Source organism: Colias croceus, chromosome 22, assembly GCF_905220415.1.
Source record: "Colias croceus chromosome 22, ilColCroc2.1".
Classification (NCBI taxonomy): domain Eukaryota; kingdom Metazoa; phylum Arthropoda; class Insecta; order Lepidoptera; family Pieridae; genus Colias; species Colias croceus.
This window is the reverse complement of record NC_059558.1, coordinates 2424827-2444726: the sequence shown is the minus strand read 5'-3', so window position 1 is coordinate 2444726 and position 19900 is coordinate 2424827. Positions and strand designations below refer to the sequence as shown.

The 19900-nt window shown below is 33.0% G+C and overlaps 1 protein-coding gene across 1 annotated transcript in view; it reads right to left on the bottom strand.

The window, feature by feature from the left end:
- Positions 1-19900, bottom strand: part of LOC123701939 (facilitated trehalose transporter Tret1-like) — a 52474-nt gene that overhangs the window by 27442 nt on the left and 5132 nt on the right. The window lies entirely within an intron of this gene.

Here is a 19900-nt window from a genome sequence, read left to right as displayed (position 1 = left end):
AGTTTACTATAATTAATGACTAAAAAATAATAGTATGTTTACTAAAATACAGATGAAGCCAAACTTTAAAATCAAATATTGAATTCATTTTATTTCATCTTACAGACTTAAAAACTAAAGTCTAATTAAAACAAATATAAGAAACATTGAAACTTTGCAATAAAGCCGAGTTATCATCTAGTTTTAACTTCTCCACTTAACAACTATCGCTTCCAAACTGTACAACGTAACAACAACTTAGAGTTGTTTTAAATTTGATTTATGTCCTATATAAGTTGTTTTTATACTGCACTGGAGAGATACAGTTTTATATCTATCTTTTATATTTATTTTATCAAGGACAGAGCAGCTGGTGTCCCACAACACATTAAACATTTCAAACCTACTTCAGTTTTATTTTTCAGAATTATAATCCTTTTAAGAATTGGTATGTTCTTTCTGAAGAATTACTGGTGCGAATTGAAAATGATTTTTTTTGATGGATAGTCCACTTACAAAAGGTAGGATGCAGGCTATATTACAGAGGATTAAAAAACGTATGAAATGGGTAAAATATTCATTTTGGGAATAACAAAGAACGCATCTTTGTTATCCAATCGCATCTTTGGTATAGGGGATTTCATTAGATTAAAATAGTCTAAATAACTGTTTTGTGGATACGTTGATAATTATATATCTCAATGTCATATTATACAATTTCTCAATCTAAAAGTACTTACTGATTTTTCGGTTTTTCTAACAAAAACTACGGAAATTTATTGTCTGGCAGAGCGATTGCACTTTTTGTTGATTAAAACATGAGTTCTCGAATGGAACTAGAACATCAACAATTTTCTAAATTAACTGGACGTCAACCAACAAAATGGTACATTACAATGAAAAAGTCATATTATTATCTACTAGCCGAAATTTTCCCAGAAAATGTTTTAAATATTTTCGTTCAGGCGAACCTTCTTCTGCGTTCATAATTATAACAGACACAATAAAGGAAATATTTATTCATTCCACTGCAAAAGAACCTGATCATCTCTTTACAAATATATAATCTATGTCTTACAATCTATACATATAATAAATCTGTAGAAGGGTCAATTCTGTACATTGAAAATATTGATAAAATAAATAGCAGAGGGTGTTACTGGATCGATACCAAGCCCAAATATGTGATAAAAACATTTTGTCTGTCTGTCTGTCTGTCTGTCTGTCTGTATGTTCAGGCATCACGTGAAAACTAACGGTGCGATTTCGATGAAACTTGGTATAATTATACCTTATTATCCTGGGCATAAAATAGGATACTTTTTATCCCGGAAAAATACGTATAAAACAAGTGATAACTGCGTTAAAAACAACCGACTTCAAACTTGCACTTGCAAAATTTACAAATACCTACAGACAAAAATGCTCATAAAATAAAAAACTACTGGGCCTATCCGAATAAAATTTTTATGGGACCAATTCGACACCATCCCGCATCGAACAAAAAAAGAATCACGTAAATCGGTTCAGAAACCTCGGAGTAATCGGTGTACATACATAAAAAAAAAAAAAAATATACCGGCCGAATTGATAACCTCCTCCTTTTTTTTGAAGTCGGTTAATAAAATAAATCGTAATTTTTCCACGCGGACGGAGTCGCGGGCGGAAGCTAGTACATAATATAACCAAATACAAACATTTACATACTCTAGCATGATATTACTTGTATTATCTTCTTTACAAATAGGTACTAATGCGCATTTAGTTTAGGTTTTAGTCCATTATATTCTCCGTTTATGTGCTATTTTGGTTTAGATCTTCCGGCGATATGTACTTCAATAAGAACTATTATAATGCGAGTTGAAAATTTTGGGTGTTATTAGCTGTTAAGTACCTATGTGTTTTGCCTGGCATCAAAAAGAAATGACTGTAGCGCTTTATATAATCTAAAAATCGGTCTGAAATATTATGCTGAGCAGTATTTGTGGAATGTAAGAGTTCTTACAGCAAACAAACTTCGTCAATATGCCGTAATTTTGTTATGTCTATGTCTAATTTCAATTGCATCTAATTTTATTAAGCTATTGCATAGCTTCTATCACGGACCTTGAGCGCGGGGACCGAATCCAGAAATTGCGTAACGAAAAACCTCACGCTCCCCACTCCGACGGGCGGAGGTGTGGCTTGAAGGTATGCTATGCAATTATAGCTTTACCGCGGCAGTCCCCTACACGTCTTTTTTTTATTTAATTACAAATTTTTATTTCAATTAACTTGCTTAACACCATGCGACGCGCCTGGTGCATAAAAAATGTTTACACAAATAACTTGACAGTATTTCATTAATAGATTTTTTGCGTTATATGCATGAATCTTTCTACAATGTTGGTTCAATTTAACAGAAGTTAAAGTTTAGGGCAGAAGCCCATTTAAGAAATACACTCCTAAAAAGCCCGTTCCAAAGAAGATTTCTTACAACCATAAATAGCGTCCCAAAATTTTCAAACAATTTAGATTTAAGGAGAAACCGCAACGAATATATACGTTCAGGAATCTGGAATTAGTAAAGTTTTTCGGAAAGCAGCGCTTGCGGTAACTCATGTAAAGAGGATAATTTAATTAAAACCTTCTGTTTTTGCCCAAACTCGTGGCAGTAATCAGTGGCGTAGCTAGGGGGACAAGGGCCCTGGTGCATAGGGAAAGAATCGGGCCCTCCTCCTCCCCTCTTTCCGCGTAGTTTGAACTTCTATTATTTGCCTTCAAAATTATTGATAAGAATAAGAAAAAAAAACAGTAAGTGAACTTATCTCTAGTAGGCTAAATCCATACGTCGTCTCTATTAGACTCTCCATGTGTTTAATAGAAGGTTTAATAGAAGAAAAAGGGAATAAATAAACAACGATGCACATGACAATATAGAATATTTATTATACAGATGAGATTAATTAATGGAAAAAACGATTTTTAACAGAATTCACAATCTCTTGCGCGCTTTAATTTTTGCGAATTCGTCTATAATTTCACTCAAATCCAAGTTTGATGCCGCCTCATTTTCTATTGCAATTAACGATAAATGTCGTAGGCGATCTTGTTGAATGCTGTTTCTTAAATAATTTTTTATAATCTTCAGTTTACTGAAAGATCTTTCTGCTGCCGCGGAAGTAACAGGAATTGTATGAAACAGTAGCATCGCTATATCGCCATACACTTCCGTAAGGTCACATTCGAGCACGCCAAATTTTGTTATAATTTCTTTGCAAAGCTGGCAAATAGACCACGTCTCCATCAATTGAGGGAGAATCAGATGATATATACATTAAGAAATTAGAGCGAGAAATTGGGTCCAATTATATCGCAATATTTCTTCTGAAACTGATCACAGGCCGTTCGGTGTTTAAGAGGGTAGTTAATACTGTAACACTGTAACCGTTGCTGCTGCGAACAGTATGAAAATCGGTGATGTCATCTAATTTTGACAGTTGAACACTATTTTACTGGAAACATAGATGAATTTAGTGTATCGAACTGTAAACAATCCAGTGTAACTGTTAAAATCTCAGTTTGGACAGGAAAATTCTGTGTTCCACTGTAAAATGAAGTGGGTACCCCGTTGTTTAAGCAGTTTTCACTGCGATATTTACTGTTTCTTTTTTTCCGTGAAGTAGCTCATTTGTCAATTTGAATTTGAGTTTAGAATAACGTTGTTATTTTTTGTTGTGGATCATGTTGAGAGCTATCATAGATTATACGGTTACCGTTGTGGTGCAACCGGTATCGAATACATATTTTGTCATCGGAATTTTTTTTAGCGAAAATGAGTTCTAGCAGAATTTTGGTGCCAGATGGATGGATGTGCGGAATAGAAATCATAGCATTAGTGGTGATACTTGATGAAATAAGGCTGGTAGTAGGGAATTACGAATTACAACAGTCAGCGACACACCTAGCGTCAACTATTGTAGTACGTCCCAGACCCCAGAAAGTTGAAAACATCGCCACAAATATCATAAATGAGAACTCATGCAAGGCAAGAGCGAATGAAAGTTTCATTAAAAAGTTGATGGGTGGAATTGGCGAATTGGTCTCACTACCGTCAAGCACGTGAGCTTATCGCTGATCCAAAATATATTTTTTTTTTCAAAGCTGAGGTTTGAGGGCCCCCTAAGCTCCGGGGCCCTGGTGCACTGCACCACCTGGCCATATGATAGCTACGCCACTGGCAGTAATGTATAGAATTTTAAATGAATTATTTGTTGCTAAGAGACATCTCTTTGTTATCTAGTGAAAGTGAGTTTTTTGTCTTTCTTTCACGTGAAAACGGAGGAATTTTATGCTATGACTGATTCTATCTAGAGATAGAGTAATTTGTAGGCTGTGAAGTAAGTTAGTTTACCGGGATGAAACATTTAATTCCCAGGGGAATTTTTCTTTGCTACACGGGCGTAGTCGCAGGTGAAAAGCTAATAAAGTAATAAATAAAACAATGTGCGATATAATAATATAAGATAATTATAAAACAACAGTTCGATTCTCGGCCGAAGCATTTTCGGAAATCTTTTAATGTGTATACATATTATTTTTTTTAATGTAACGAATTTTTATAGTGCAGTTTTTTATTAGTTGTCCGTCATGTCCTATATTTTTTGTGTATTTTTATGTAAAACAATCGATGTACAGCTGCTAATGAGCCTTAATAAAATAAAATAAAAAATAAAATGCAGTTCTATTTCCTTTTAAAAACATTCTTTCCTATCAGCAAAGCTATCTTCCGTATTTCAAGTACTTTTCCTCCAAGGTCCATCGAAAATTTCCACACTGTATAATATGTATAAGCCACCTTTCCTTCAGCTATTAAAACTAACATCAAATATCCATTCCTGTATGACGTGAATAACAAAAATAACAGACAAGTGTGTAATCCATTTCCAACAACAATTTGTACCGCTATAATAATAGACTATCTGTTTCAGAATACCTGATAGTGAATAATAAAGGCAAATCGATTGTACCGTGCCACAAACAAACGGAACAAAATAATGAGTTGCGTGCAATATCATAGACTTATGTTACTAGAAAAGGTTACTATAGACTACAGATATTTCGTAAAAGAAGTGAAGTCCCATGTCCCCTAGTTGGGTAAGGGGCAGATGCATTATACATCTGTTTTACTGATCGATTTTCTTTAGGGACAAGTAGGTGATCAGCCTTCTGTGTACTGCCAGACCGAGGCATTTTCTTTTCGTCTCCACCAGGAATCGAACCCAGGACCCCTCGGTTCCACGCTCACGCGTCAACATTGTACCAAAGAGGCGGTCACAGAACAGATATTTTGTAATAAGGCAATATTATTAAGATTCCTTTGGTAGAATCAAACAATATAATAGCTATTATCTATACAAGTATTTATTTAAAATTATATTTAATAATATGTATGTTTATCAGCCGTTTGGTTTCCATAACACAAGCGAAAGCTTAGTATGGGATCAGATCGTGCCGTGTGTGAAAAATGTCCTGAAATACTTATTTATTTATCATCATTTTAAGTCTCTGATCATGGTTTTATGGTCTTCTAGAATTATTATAGACAACAGGTAGAGTCAAAGTAATACATATAAAGGTTCATTGCAATGATCTATTACTTAATATTATTATTGGATTATTTCTAAGCTGTACTAATATTATTAATATCAAAGTTCATATGTTTTTTTATAAACGTATATTTTTAATGCAGTTAAAGGTTAAGGTCGATACTCTAGCTATTGCAATAACTTTATAGAAACAGCAGCTAGCTTTAAAATACCTTTTAACTATTATTAAAGCTACAGTAAATACAGCTATAAATATTTTTTGAAGTTATACTTCTTTTGGCGCGATGGAGAAAAATGATGAGAGTGAATTTTTACGATGCGCGCGCACACCGACACCTAAATTTAGCAGCATGAAGTTAGTTCTAGGTGGTATGAAAATTGATAACTATGTTCAAGTTGTATATTCTAGTATTTTTAAAGTGAAACTTTTATTACATCGTCTCAAACTTTTTGGTCTGTGTAGCGCATGTCGCGTGTATCGCGGCTGCCGAGTAGGTATACCTACTCGGCGCGCGACATGCGCTACACAAAGCAGTGTTCGGAACCGTTCGAACAGTTTCACTTTTACCGTGGTTTCATAAAACCACACAACATTTTTTTCCATACGCCAAAGAAGTATAACTTCTAACGCGTGTACATAAGTACACACATTTTTTTAAATATAATTTACTGTTGAATAATAAAATATTATAAAAGTATCATCAATAACCATAACATAATATGACCTACCTCTATCCCTACTAATATAATAAATGCGAAATTTACTCTGTCTGTCTCTTCTTCACGCCTAAACCGCTAAACCGATTTGGATTAAATAACCTATCATAGGTAACACAACAACAGTAATCACACGGGTAACACAACAGTAATCACATGGGAAACTTTGCGAGTTTTTCATTGCCGTGCCCGTGGGTGGAAAGCTAGCCATAATATTATAATTGTAATTTTTATATTTCTAACTCAAATAAGATTTTAAATTTATAATAGCTTCACACCGCAATAATTTATTATTTATTTCCACTCTTATAACTTTATAAATACTGAAATCATAATATCACATGCAATAATGCAGGTGAAAGCACAAAAGAATTGAAATGAAACTCCGCAGATAGTAATTTGCGTCAAATAGATGGAAAAAAAGTGACACTGAATAAAGCTTGCGTTATAAAACCGAGGACTGCTAGGGTTGGCACTTGTACTATTTACATAATATGATAAACTATATGACTTTTATGAAGATTTTGTCAGTCGAATTATTTTTACGTACACAATTTGCAAGGAACTAAAACCTCTAAGAGAAAGAACAATAATTGCGTATAAGTGATTTTTTTTTGCAGGAGACTATTTTTTTCTCTATCTTTTTTCTCATAAGGCGTTTTTTGCACTTGTTAGGAGAACTAGGCCCCAATAAAACCTAGCTACCTTTTCTTTGAATCAATGTTTTTGGCTAAAATATGCAGAAAAATACAAATAAAAATACACGCATTTATAATCGAGTATATAATTATAAGAGAGAGACGAATGGAGTTCGTTCAAAATATAATTCTACAGTATAATACAGATTAAAAATTAGAAACTTAGTTGTTATAATAATATAAATAAAATAATCATTAGCAAATAAATAACAATCGATTTATTAGTACAACTTTATACAACAATAATTTAGATCTACTCTACATTTCATTAAAGTTCCATATATATAATACTAGCTGCTCCGCGCGGTTTCACCCGCATTGCTCCGCTCCTGTTGGTCTTATCGTGATGATATATATAGCCTATAGCCTTCCTCGATAAATGGGCTATGTAACACCGAAATAATTTTTCAAATCGGACCAATAGTTACTGAGATTAGCGCGTTCAAACAAACAAAGAAACAAACTCTCTTTAGAATATTAGTATAGATAAGAAACTTCAGCTTTATAATATTAGTATAGATTAAAATAAACATATGAGTAGCAGCCCTGACACACAACGTTATCTAATATTTCCAAGTGCGAAGGCACAAATCCTTCTACATTCTGCATTTTAATTCATTTCAAATCCTCTACACGTTGAGTTGCTAGAATGAATTAAATTTCACGGAAAAGCATTGACAGGAAATTGGCGCGTTGGTGTTAGAACTTCCAAACATTGTGAAACACTAAAGGCTAATTTCTTTATAAATAAGAAAAGTATTTAGAATTGTATAATTGTTTTTAAAGTCAAGTTAATGAACATTATCAGTATTAACATTAAATATTGTTGATAGGAGACTCTTAGCATTAAAATCATAGTTTACAACATATTCGAGATTACTTCATATTCACAAAAAATCACATGAATCGTTCAACCCGTTTTAGATTGGTAACAAACACTGTCGGACATTTATGTTATAGACTAGCTGTTCCCCGCGGTTTCACCCGCATTGCTCCGCTCCCGTTGGTCTTAGCGTGATGATATATAGCCTTCCTCGATAAATGGGCTATCTAGCACCGAAAGAGTTTTTCATATCGTACCAGTAGTTCCTGAGATTAGCGCGTTCAAACAAACAAACTCTTCAGCTTAATAATATTAGTATAGATTAATACTTAAAGTTAGTTAATTATAATTCACCCGAGATAAAAATCCTCGTTCTAAATAATTAATTCCAGTCATGTTTCCATTTTCAATATATCGCTAATTCAAAAGCTTTTCAATGAACAACTATAAACAGTATCGGAAATAGAAATATATTTTATAGTGAGAAAACGAGGATGGTAATAAAGCATCACTTCGCTTTGTGCTTGCACGGGGCAATCCAATATCCTTGAACATTGCAACTTTGCAAATCATAGAATTTTAGATTATAAGCCAATAATACACTGCTGTATTTCTTTTATTTTACTGTAATGGAATGTCAGATGGTGGGCTCAGATGCTTGCGTTGCAAAGTGACATTCAACGAGCACAAGCACGGGCACAAGCGAGAAAACATGTTGTTTGTGCATACGCCCGTGTTTGTACCGTAAGCGCACGGGCTGCTTGCCAGACTACTTGCCGAGCTACTTGCCAGGCTGCTTGCCAGGCTGCTTGCCAGGCTGCTTGCCAGGCTGCTTGTCACGCGTCTGAACGTACCATAATGGTTTTGACGGAACATATTTATAACCACATTTCTTTCAAATAAATAAATTGGATTTAAACGATTTTGAACATTGTTTAATTTTTATATTGAATTAATTTATTTTGATGAAATTGAAAATGATAATTTAAATTTAGAATTGTACAATTGATTAATTTTATTACCTATTTATACGTACTGTTTGTGATTTCCGGATAGGCAGGTATAATAGAGCCTATGGAACTCTGAAAAATGTTTTTTTTTTTTTAAACTCGTCCAACTGTTTTCGCGTAATAGGTAAGTTATTTTAACGACATACTTTAAAATATACTTTATAAGTTAAGTAGTAAGAGCTTATTGATAGTACGTAATAATAACTAGAATATCTGTTAAAATATAAGTTCTAGAGAGAAATATTTAATAACCCAGATGCTCTTGAAACCGCTTCAAAAGCCAATAACTCTTTGAAAGTTTCCATACAAAAGAAACCAAATTGAAAAATACCAATAGGGCTTCCACATCGTTATAATGATACTTTAAAGAGTTACTCTTAGTTTAAAATACAGATTTATGAAAATCCCGCTAGTAGGTACTTCTTTTAACTTTTTTTAACGTGGACCCGGGATAAAAAATATAGACTACTAGTGGTCCGCCCCGGCTTCGCCCGTGGTACATATTTCGCAATAAAAGGTAGCCTATGTCCTTTCTCGGGTATCAAAATATCTCTATACCAAATTTCATGCAAATTGGTTCAGTAGTTATGGCGTGATTGAGTAACAGACAGACAGAGTTACTTTCGCACTTATAATATTAGTATGGTCCATAACATAAAAATTAAAAATATTAAAGCCGTTTTTCCATATCCATTCCATATAATTATATCACTAATTTATTCGTTAAAATTTCGATACCGTTAAATTCATACCACATTGACATACATCAATCAAAATCTATAATTGAAGTATTGAAATAAGGGTACAATACATACATAAATATGTTACAGACAGACAAAGCCATTCACGTTTAATCATAGTTTGGATTATGTCACTGAGAATTAACTCTAAAATAATAATAGTTAAAAAAAACTAAAAAACACGCTTTTTATAGAAAACCGAACTAAAAAATAGAAAATTTTATCAAATTAGTGTATTGTCATCGGTCCTCAATAAATCTACGAACTATGAACTACGAATAAATCTATGAACGAAATCTGGCCGTTTAAAGTGGGTCAAAATCGCGCCCAAAGAAGTCGGTTACAAACATACAAACATACAGGTGAAGCTAATATAAAGCGTGTAATAATTACATTTAGCTTTTATATTTAAATAGAGCACACTACAAAGCTCTTGAGAATAACTTAATCTACTAAAACAGTTCTGAGTTTGGTCAATTTTTAAATTCTTATCGACTTCACATAATATATTATTTACAGAAGTATATCTTTCACACACATACATCTATAAACATGACTATCTATACGTGTATGCGAGTAGTTGTGATACGCCGGTTCTGGCGCAAGCGCCATCACGTATTGGCGAACCCACAAATCAGTGGCACCCATCCTAGCGCCAGAACCGGCGTATCACGTATTGGCGAACCCACAAATCAGTGGCACCCATCCTAAAAAAAAAAAAAAAAAAAAAAAAAAAAAAAAAAAAAAAAAAAAATAAAAGTTTGGACTCTTTTCCCACTAAAGCGACCACGCTGAGTCGATAGCACTCACTCCCAAAGCGATAGGATGCACGGTTTCGAAGATGTGCAGATCGATTAACTCATATCTAATTGATATCCGGTGGGTCATTAGCGTCCCATTGTTCACCTTTTCCTATTAGCTAATTACACCGTCCGGCGTTCTTATCTATTACTCATTGTGCACCTCGCTTATCACTGCTTTTGTATTAAACTTCTTTGTTATGACCTACCTCACTATTCTAACCAAACGATGTATTATTATATTCAAGAAAAAATACGTCTAAAATCCTATAACTAAAAATTTGTACTGATTGTAAAAAAAAAAATAACACAAAGTATGTAGTTGAAACCATCATTATATTGAGAATAAGTTCGCATATCACTTAAATCAGCTTGCCACAGCTCATTAATATTTGATAAAATGTACCTATTACGCGGGAATTTTTTCCGAATGGGTTTATGTAATGTATATGTTTCTTGTGATTGTAACCATTCCTTTACTTGCTTTTTATCCATTTTACCCTTCATAGCTTTTGATAATTTATCAATACTACCAAAACCAGCGGGATTAGATGGATCATAATAAATCCTGTTAATTTCTTCTAGTACGGGGTCCATTTTTCCCAATCGATCTTTTTACGTATTTTAGTTATATATCTTTTATCTCCACTGCTCGGTGTAGAAAATTCTTGAACTTCAATCTCAGAGGTTTTGTTCAGATCTTTCGCTTGAAGTTGGTTAATAAACTCACATCTCCTTGGATTTCCAATATAAGTAAGTGGTACTTTAATATCTTTCAATGCTTTAGCAAATCTATCCCACCCTATCGGATCACTTTTTTTTAAGGGTCTAAGTGAATCATTTATTAAATCAACAATATTACTTCCTGGAATTTTTTCATTATCAATTATGACTGTGCCTTCATTATCCCAACGTATTTTACTTTTACTTGTTCCAATTAAGTTTAATAATGACTCACCTTTTTTATTATAAGTTTTTGGTATTAAACTGAGTATTTGTGTTGGTGAATACAGTGGATTTGCCTCACTTTCTATACTTTTAATGGAACCTTTCTCCTCTAACAAAGATTCAGCATCAACTGAACTTTTTAGATCTCTATCTTTATTTTTAAAACCAATTTTAGACTCATTTGAATATTCATTAGATGTAACAGAATAAATTGGTAATCTGAGTGGTTGACGATCCTCTTCGGTAAAGTGAAGGTATCTTTGTAGTGTTTGTAAATATAACATCCACTTCTTTCGGTCTTCCGTCTTACTATTCATAATATTTTGCATTTCAATATCTAATCGAGACAAATTACTTGTATCCTTATTTTCTTGTTTTAATTTTTCAATCAATCCAGGTTCAATAAGTATCATTTTCTTAGCATTTTCCATGTTAACTGGCTAGTCCACTTACTAATCCACTCAATATTGCACCTAATATTATTGGTAAGAAAGTCCCTCCTTTTTGTATAATAATATTTTTTCTTAGTTTATGTTTACACTTACGCACCAGTTTACGGAGTATATTTTTGTGTTTATTCAATTTTTGTTTATCTTGATCTTTAAGTGGTATCTTTCCTTGTAAAACGTTATGAATACATTCACAAATACAATTTATTTCTTTTTCATCACACGTTTTAAGTAATGCTCTTTGATGTTTTGGTTTAAGCGTATGCAAAGCATTTAGCGAATGTTTATGCGTTGTGACTCGACGATGCATCATTTAGAAATGATTTGAATTGTTTGATTCTTGGTGTATTTAAACTCTTTCGTGGGGACGTAGACTGTACAGTGACCATTAAATGGGAATACATTTGTCTTGATACGACAAAAATCATTTGTATTCTGTTTTAAATCTACCATTAAATATCCATGTGCTTCTAAAGTTGCATCCCTGTAGGCGTCTTCAATGAATTTTGTGTTATCTGGTGACACTTGTCGTGCTAAATATCTTATTTGAGTTTTATCTCGAGGGTTTTTAAAATAAATTATATAACTTGAGTTTAAAGAAATGTCTCTTTGACCTTTACCTTGATGAAATAAATTTTGTGTTAAATAAAATACACTAAGATTCCGGTGATGACTACCTTTTGTAAATATATCCACAATTCTTCCATCAGACTCTCTCATTAGATCATCAATAATAATAAGGTGTGGGTTTTCACCATCAAACATATTAAGATTTGGAATTCCTTGATGATAGTTAACATTTGGTAAATTATATAAAGGTTGCATTTCATCAAAGCACCATGTGATATGATTAAAATCACAATTACATATTTCTTTAACTGATTTTATGAAATTTGTTACAAAATTTGACTTCCCACATCCACTTGGTCCGGCCACAATAGCAGTAAACGGATGGATAAAGTGAAACATTTCACACGTCTAGAGTTTAAAGGGATGAAATAAAAAATGAAAATGTTGGTGTAAAAATTTAATATATATATAATATTATATTGCTAAAAAAATGATCTGTTTACTATTTCTAACACAATTAGTACTTATCAGAATTTCACAATCACCTCAACATCAAATTTAAGTACACAAATAAAAACTACAATAGGTATTTTACGTTATTTACAATCAAACAATACTAAACTATTATAAAACTATTAATAAACTATTATATAACATTATAGCAATATAATTTTTTTTTTTTTTTTTTTTTTTACAATCAGTACAAATTTTTAGACGTATTTTGTCTTGAATATAATAATACATCGTTTGGTTAGAATAGTGAGGTAGGTCATAACAAAGAAGTTTAATACAAAAGCAGTGATAAGCGAGGTGCACAATGAGTAATAGATAAGAACGCCGGACGGTGTAATTAGCTAATAGGAAAAGGTGAACAATGGGACGCTAATGACCCACCGGATATCAATTAGATATGAGTTAATCGATCTGCACATCTTCGAAACCGTGCATCCTATCGCTTTGGGAGTGAGTGCTATCGACTCAGCGTGGTCGCTTTAGTGGGAAAAGAGTCCAAACTTTTTTTTTTTTTTTTTTTTTTTTTTTTTTTTTTTTTTTTTTTTGGGTGCCACTGATTTGTGGGTTCGCCAATACGTGATACGCCGGTTCTGGCGCTAGGATGGGTGCCACTGATTTGTGGGTTCGCCAATACGTGATACGTATCACAACTACTTATGCGCAACTACACACATAAATCCAAGCACACATGCAAACACACACAGCACAAATAGGTACACACAATAACAAAAATTAATAAATAAAGTCGAGAAGACCCAAAGACAGATTTTAATAATCGCTAAAGACTACGCTCGAAGTAGAAGTTTAATCTAGGCTATTTGGATAAAAAACCAAAAAAGTACTAACTAGTAAAGATTCATACATTTATTCATTCATTTCATTTCATTCATTCATCCATCTTTAAAAACAACCAATTTTACAACCAATATTGGAAATGTCTAACCTAAAGTTAGTCTATTCCCAATCTAAACCATCTGGAACAACCGCATAGTCAGGAAGTAATCAGTCTGTCGTGTGGTACTAGTTAGAGACTGCGGTTTCACTCGTGTGTCCGGAAATATATAGCCTATGTTCTTATTTATCTTTGTGCTACATTTTATATAGATCTGATATTGTTTTGGCATGAAACAGTAACAAAAATTTATAATTTATCTATTCGTGGTAATAATGTTACCTGCTAAAATATTTCCTCGCTTTCTTTATTTCTGTTCTTAATTTTATACAGATTTAATGAACTGTTTTTGCATGAAGGAGTATTAATTTTTTCAATAAATCGTAATAAAATTATTTAATTATAAGTTAATACCGATGAGATTTTCCTTTGACTACGAAATAATTGAATGAAATATGCGCTAAAATAAGCTGCTAAAGGTACTATAAATTCCGAAAGTTAACTACATAATATATGGTATCCGTATTAAAATTTAATTATTGATGGATGTGAACATATTTGCTGCTATTTTCCGCAAGAAATACTGAACCAATTTTGCCGAAATTTGGTATGCAGATTTATGTATACCCGGAGTAATATGCTACTTTCCCAATACCTATAACATATGCGTGCGATGGCGTGGGCTAAAGTTAGTACATAAGAAATTAAAATCACACGTGGGATTATGTAGAATATTATATTGTATACATTAAACATAAAGTAAATAATTAATAATAATATATGAATTCAATTTCATCATATTTCTACATATTATATTGACGAAATTGACCTACAAATTAACTTTAATCTATTATAATACCTTGAAAAGGAAATCATTTTATCGTTATTCGTTATAACATCGTACTAATATTATAAATGCGAAAGTTTGTATGGATGTTTGTTACACTTTCACGTAAAAACTACTGAACCGATTACAATGAAATTTAGCACACATATAGAGAGTAACTTGGATTAACACATAGAATAGTTTTTATCCCGGAAATCCCACGGGAACGGGAACTATGCGGGTTTTCCTTTGCAAACGCGGGCGAAGCCGCGGGCGGAAATCTAGTAAAACATAAAATTATAACATAAAAATGATTAAAGCCATTTTCAGTTCTTAAAAAATATAACCCATACTTTTCAGGAATGTAACATTTGAGAAGCTACATTTGGGATAAGGGAGTTTTACAAACATAAACTTTCTCCATTAATCTATCAGTTTGGCTCTACAAATCATTCCTTTCAATAATATAGATACCTATAGATATATGCGGGTGTTAAATCGTTATTGATAGTGGGAAGCTAAGAGAAAAGCGGGATAAATGGACTGAAGACATCCGAGATCTTTTATCGATAAAGCCATCCATTTTGCGAGACGGCACAACCCTAGTGACCTCTGATAAAGGGCAAGATGCATGTGTTCATTAACTATAATCTATAGTCTATACTACTAACACAGATAATAATATCTACTAGTTATTATAATATTTGTGGTATATACTAATATCTATACTATAATATTATAAAGCTGTTCGTTTGTTTGAACGCGCTAATCTCAGGAACTACTGATCCGATTTGAAAAAATCTTTCGGCGTTAGATAGCCCATTTATCGGCGAAGGCTATAAGCTATATATCCTCACGCTAAGACGCTAAGAGAGTATAATTTAACTTGTTTTATGAAAAATACCACGGCAGTGTTTTCTATCCATAAGTATAGGTAAGACTATCTTCTCTGTCTGTTTATAAGAATGCAGATATTACAGGAACCCGCGAAAATGTGCATCTTTAACAAGAACTATTCTAAAAAGTATATACAAAACAATATTACAAACCAATGCAACATTGACACAAAATGCATACGTTAGCCGTTCATAAGTAGGCTTGAAAACAGCATACGTAAAGATACTTGTGTTCTTGTTCCCCTTTGTGATGGGGCCTTGGCTGGAGTGGACGCTGAGTAATCGATAAGACTCATATTATTATAAGAAGGTTTGGAGGGAAAATTATTTAATTTTTAACTTGTGGTGAAAATATTCGTGAAGTTAGATGTGTGGGTGTTAGTTATTGAAGTTATACTTCTTTCGGTGCGATGGAGAAAAATGATGAGAGTGAATTTTTACGATGCGCGCGCACACCGACACCTAAATTTAACAGCATGAAGTTAGTTCTAGGTGGTATGAAAATTGATAACTAGGTATATTCAAGTTGTATATTCTAGTATTCCATACGTCAAAGAAGTATAACTTCTAACGCGTGTACATATAAGTACACACACTCTTTTTTTGACTATGGGAATTTTATTATATTTTTTGTTTTGTTATTGCTAAATAAAATAATAAGTAGGTACATTATACATAATATTATACATACTTATGTGTTTGTTAAACAATAATGCAAAAATGTTGAATCTAATCTTCGTTTTGTTACCGACCACAGAACATATTATATTACCGACCGACGACGTTCTTAAAAACCACTGAAAGTTCCAAATTCGTAGTACGTTATATTATTTTGAAATTGTTATTTTATTAAATTTTTAATATTTTTTACGATATCAACAGAACAAGGTTAAATTAAATAAACCATATACTTATATATTACAGATAATTTTAACCCCAGCAGATACAGGGTACGCGGCTAGTAGACGATAACTTCACTAAATAACATTGGTTGAGTTGGTCTTGAATTTTTTATTAAAAAACTCATCGCACAAAACGCAACCGCTGAAAATATGCTTTGTATCGAATATTTCACGGTTTCTCTGAGGAATTGTTCCAATTACGTATTATCAGAAGCTCATTTTCAATATTGAAATAAAGGGAAAATGATTTTAAAATATGCTTTTAAAATACATACAAATTTTCGTTAACTCGACGTTTTTATATTAGCTTCATCTGTATGTTTGTATGTAACCGTCTCCTTAAGACTCTATTTTGACCCACGGACAGATTTAATTCAAACTTAGTACACTTATCAGGGATCGGTGACAATACATTATAATATTCTAGCGTGATTTTCAGTTTTTTTTTTAAATCGATTTATTCATTCATTTAATTACCTTACTGCGCCAGAGTAGGGTAATGTTTTTCGAATTTGTCTGTACATTTCTTTGGCACACTCTGTAGGTTTGATTGATTTGAGTTTGAGAAGTGTCGTTAGCTATGTCTTAATAATTGTTAGAGTGGCACTGGGTATGAGGTGTCAATTAATTATTATGGATGGGTTAATAAAGTGATGTAAAATTAATAAGCTGGTGATTGTCGTAAGAAAATATAAAATAACTAGCTGTGCCGCACGGTTTCACCCACTTGGCTCCGCTCCTGTTGGTCTTAACGTGATAATATAATTATAGCCAGATTTACTCCAGAGCCTCGCCCACCGTCGCAGAGTGGCAAGTTTATCGGTTTTTTACCGGATACACTTTGGAGAGTGCGCTGCGGAATTGCACGACCTAATTCCGCCATCCCCATTTTTCCATCGTTCGTCGAGGCGCACAGATTCCAGGCATCGCCACATGGTTGACGTTCCATGTACCCGGACAAAGCGGTTCGGATCGTCATTCTTTATTCGAACCGCTAGGGACTGGAACATGCTTCCTGAATCTGTGTTCCCCGACGAGTACAATTTGGAGGTCTTCAAGAGGAGAGTGAACAGGTACATTTTAGGGAAGCGCGCTCCATCTTAGGCCACATCTCAGCTTACCATCAGGCGAGATTGTGGCCAAGCGCTCCCCTATTGTACAATAAAAAAAAAAAAAAAAAATAGCCTATATTAGTTGTGGATAATGTAGCTTTCGAATGGTGGAAGAATTTTTAAAATTGATCCAGTAGTTTATGTGCTGTGCATTACAATCAATCAAACAAACAAACAAACAAATATTTCCTCTTTATAATTTTAGTGTAGATTATCGAAAGTCTCCTAAAAAGTCTTGAATTTGTCGACATATAACCTACCAAGTTACCAACTTACCCGGTACACGATTTTCCACTTATTTCAATATGTAAACTGCATTTTAAACTTACTAATGCGTCTAACGTCTTATAATTGTAACATTCAGACCCAATTTCACCATTATTATTTTAATAAATCAAGCGTTAATTAATGGACCGTTAAAATTAACATGCATTTTAACATCGTTGTCAACTCTACAGGTTCCAAGAAGGAAATCTAACAGACCATTAACAAATCGACCATTAACTATATGTTATGTTCACAAAATCAATCATTTTATAACAAACTTTGCAACAGTTAAAACCCTGCATTATTTACATCTGGACCATAACAAAACACGTATTTATTTACCAAAGTTACTTTAAAACCTGCATTATTTACTAGACCATATTATAGTTATTTACAAAACGCGGTCGTGGCCTATTTGACACGAGAAGTAGCACACAATCACAGAATACATAATAGTAGCTAAACGCTACAGAACGGACACTCTCCGTCTCCCGCCAAAATTAAACACTTACCTCACCCCGCACGATCAGACATGTTATGGTACCCATTTCCCCGCAAGGACGATACCAACGACGTCTTAGACGAAACGCAACGAAGATTGACAACATTAATCAAATTGACATAAAGTAATTTTATTATTTTGGATTTGCGATTATCGTTTTTCGTAGAAAATGGTTAAATATTGTGCTGTTTACGGATGTATTTCATCAGAAAAACGCGAATTTTTTTTTACGCTAGTCACAAATGTGCCAACCATAAAGCGTTAACACACACATTTGCAGTCTCTACAGTGTGACTGTCAAAACAATCATTTTGTATGGAGTGTCCGGGGTGTGACACAATAACAATAGACAATTCTTATAGAGATCCCGTCAACAATTGAACAGTATTAAGACCAATAAAACAGAATTTTTCATTTATTTTTATGATGGTTCGTGGTAATATAAAGAATAGATATTTTATTACATGTTTGATAATTAATTGAAGACTATATGGCTAGGCTAGGAGATTTTCCATCAATATTTATTGTACACAGGCTTTAATTTCTTTAACACAGAGCTGACACAAGTGCTTTTAATAATGTATCGTGAAAATGAATTAAGTACATAGAAAATGACTAGTACCTTCGACTACCTATTAATCCAAATTAAATAATTAATTGATTGAAACTTACAAAATTATAGTTTTATTTCCTAAATCCCTAACTTTTATAATTAAAGCGAATAAAAATAACCTAATCAATAAACTTCTAGGTATTTTTAAGTAAAAATGACCTATAACCGAAATAAAAAACATGAATGGAAATTTCATTTCCATAGAAAATACGTGAAATCTGAAACAGACATACTGACACATACGTGACGTTGTGACAACAGATAAATAACACATGTTACAGCTTTAATAAATCTTTTGTAACAGTTAGAGATAGAGCAAGAGCATTCTTTCGTGATCTTTAAGTGTAAATGAAAACTCGTATTCAGCGTTGCGCAGTATTAGAACAATGAATAGAATTTTCATTGCATAGAATTTTTAAATTTCGAACGCACCAAGAACAACGAGAGAATGCTCTACGCCTGTTTACACTAAAATAATTTGCCATAGTAGGGTTAGAATGAGCATTCACTCGTATGATGTAAATGCACCGTAACATAAAATTGTTATATTTCTAAGCTTTCAGTTGTCATGGCGTGAACAAGGGTGAAAATTCGTGTTTCTATTTTATTTTTAGCGTGCTAACGTCAATCAACATTGAAATTGCATGCAATTTTGGATTTTAATAGGGTTGCCTCTAAACGTTTCTTTTAGAAAGCTTTTTGTATCAAAACATCTATATGTTACTAATTTATAGACCAGTGCAGATAACTTTCAAACAAAAAATATAGTACAATAAAATCAATCAGAAAAAGAAGAGATTTGAGGAAAAAGGAAAGGCTCAGTTAAAAAATATTGAAAAAAAAACCGCGTACCGTCTCTATCATCCTTAATCACTTAAGGAAGGAACAACTTATCACAAAAAACAATGTATAACTTACACACAATAAGGGGTTTTCAAGCAAATTTTTGAACAATAACATCAAAGCATCGTATAACTATTTAGTAAGAGACTACGATCAAAAGCTATGTACCCTACTCAAGTTGAGAGCCACTTAAAATTGAGAAACAAGGCAGG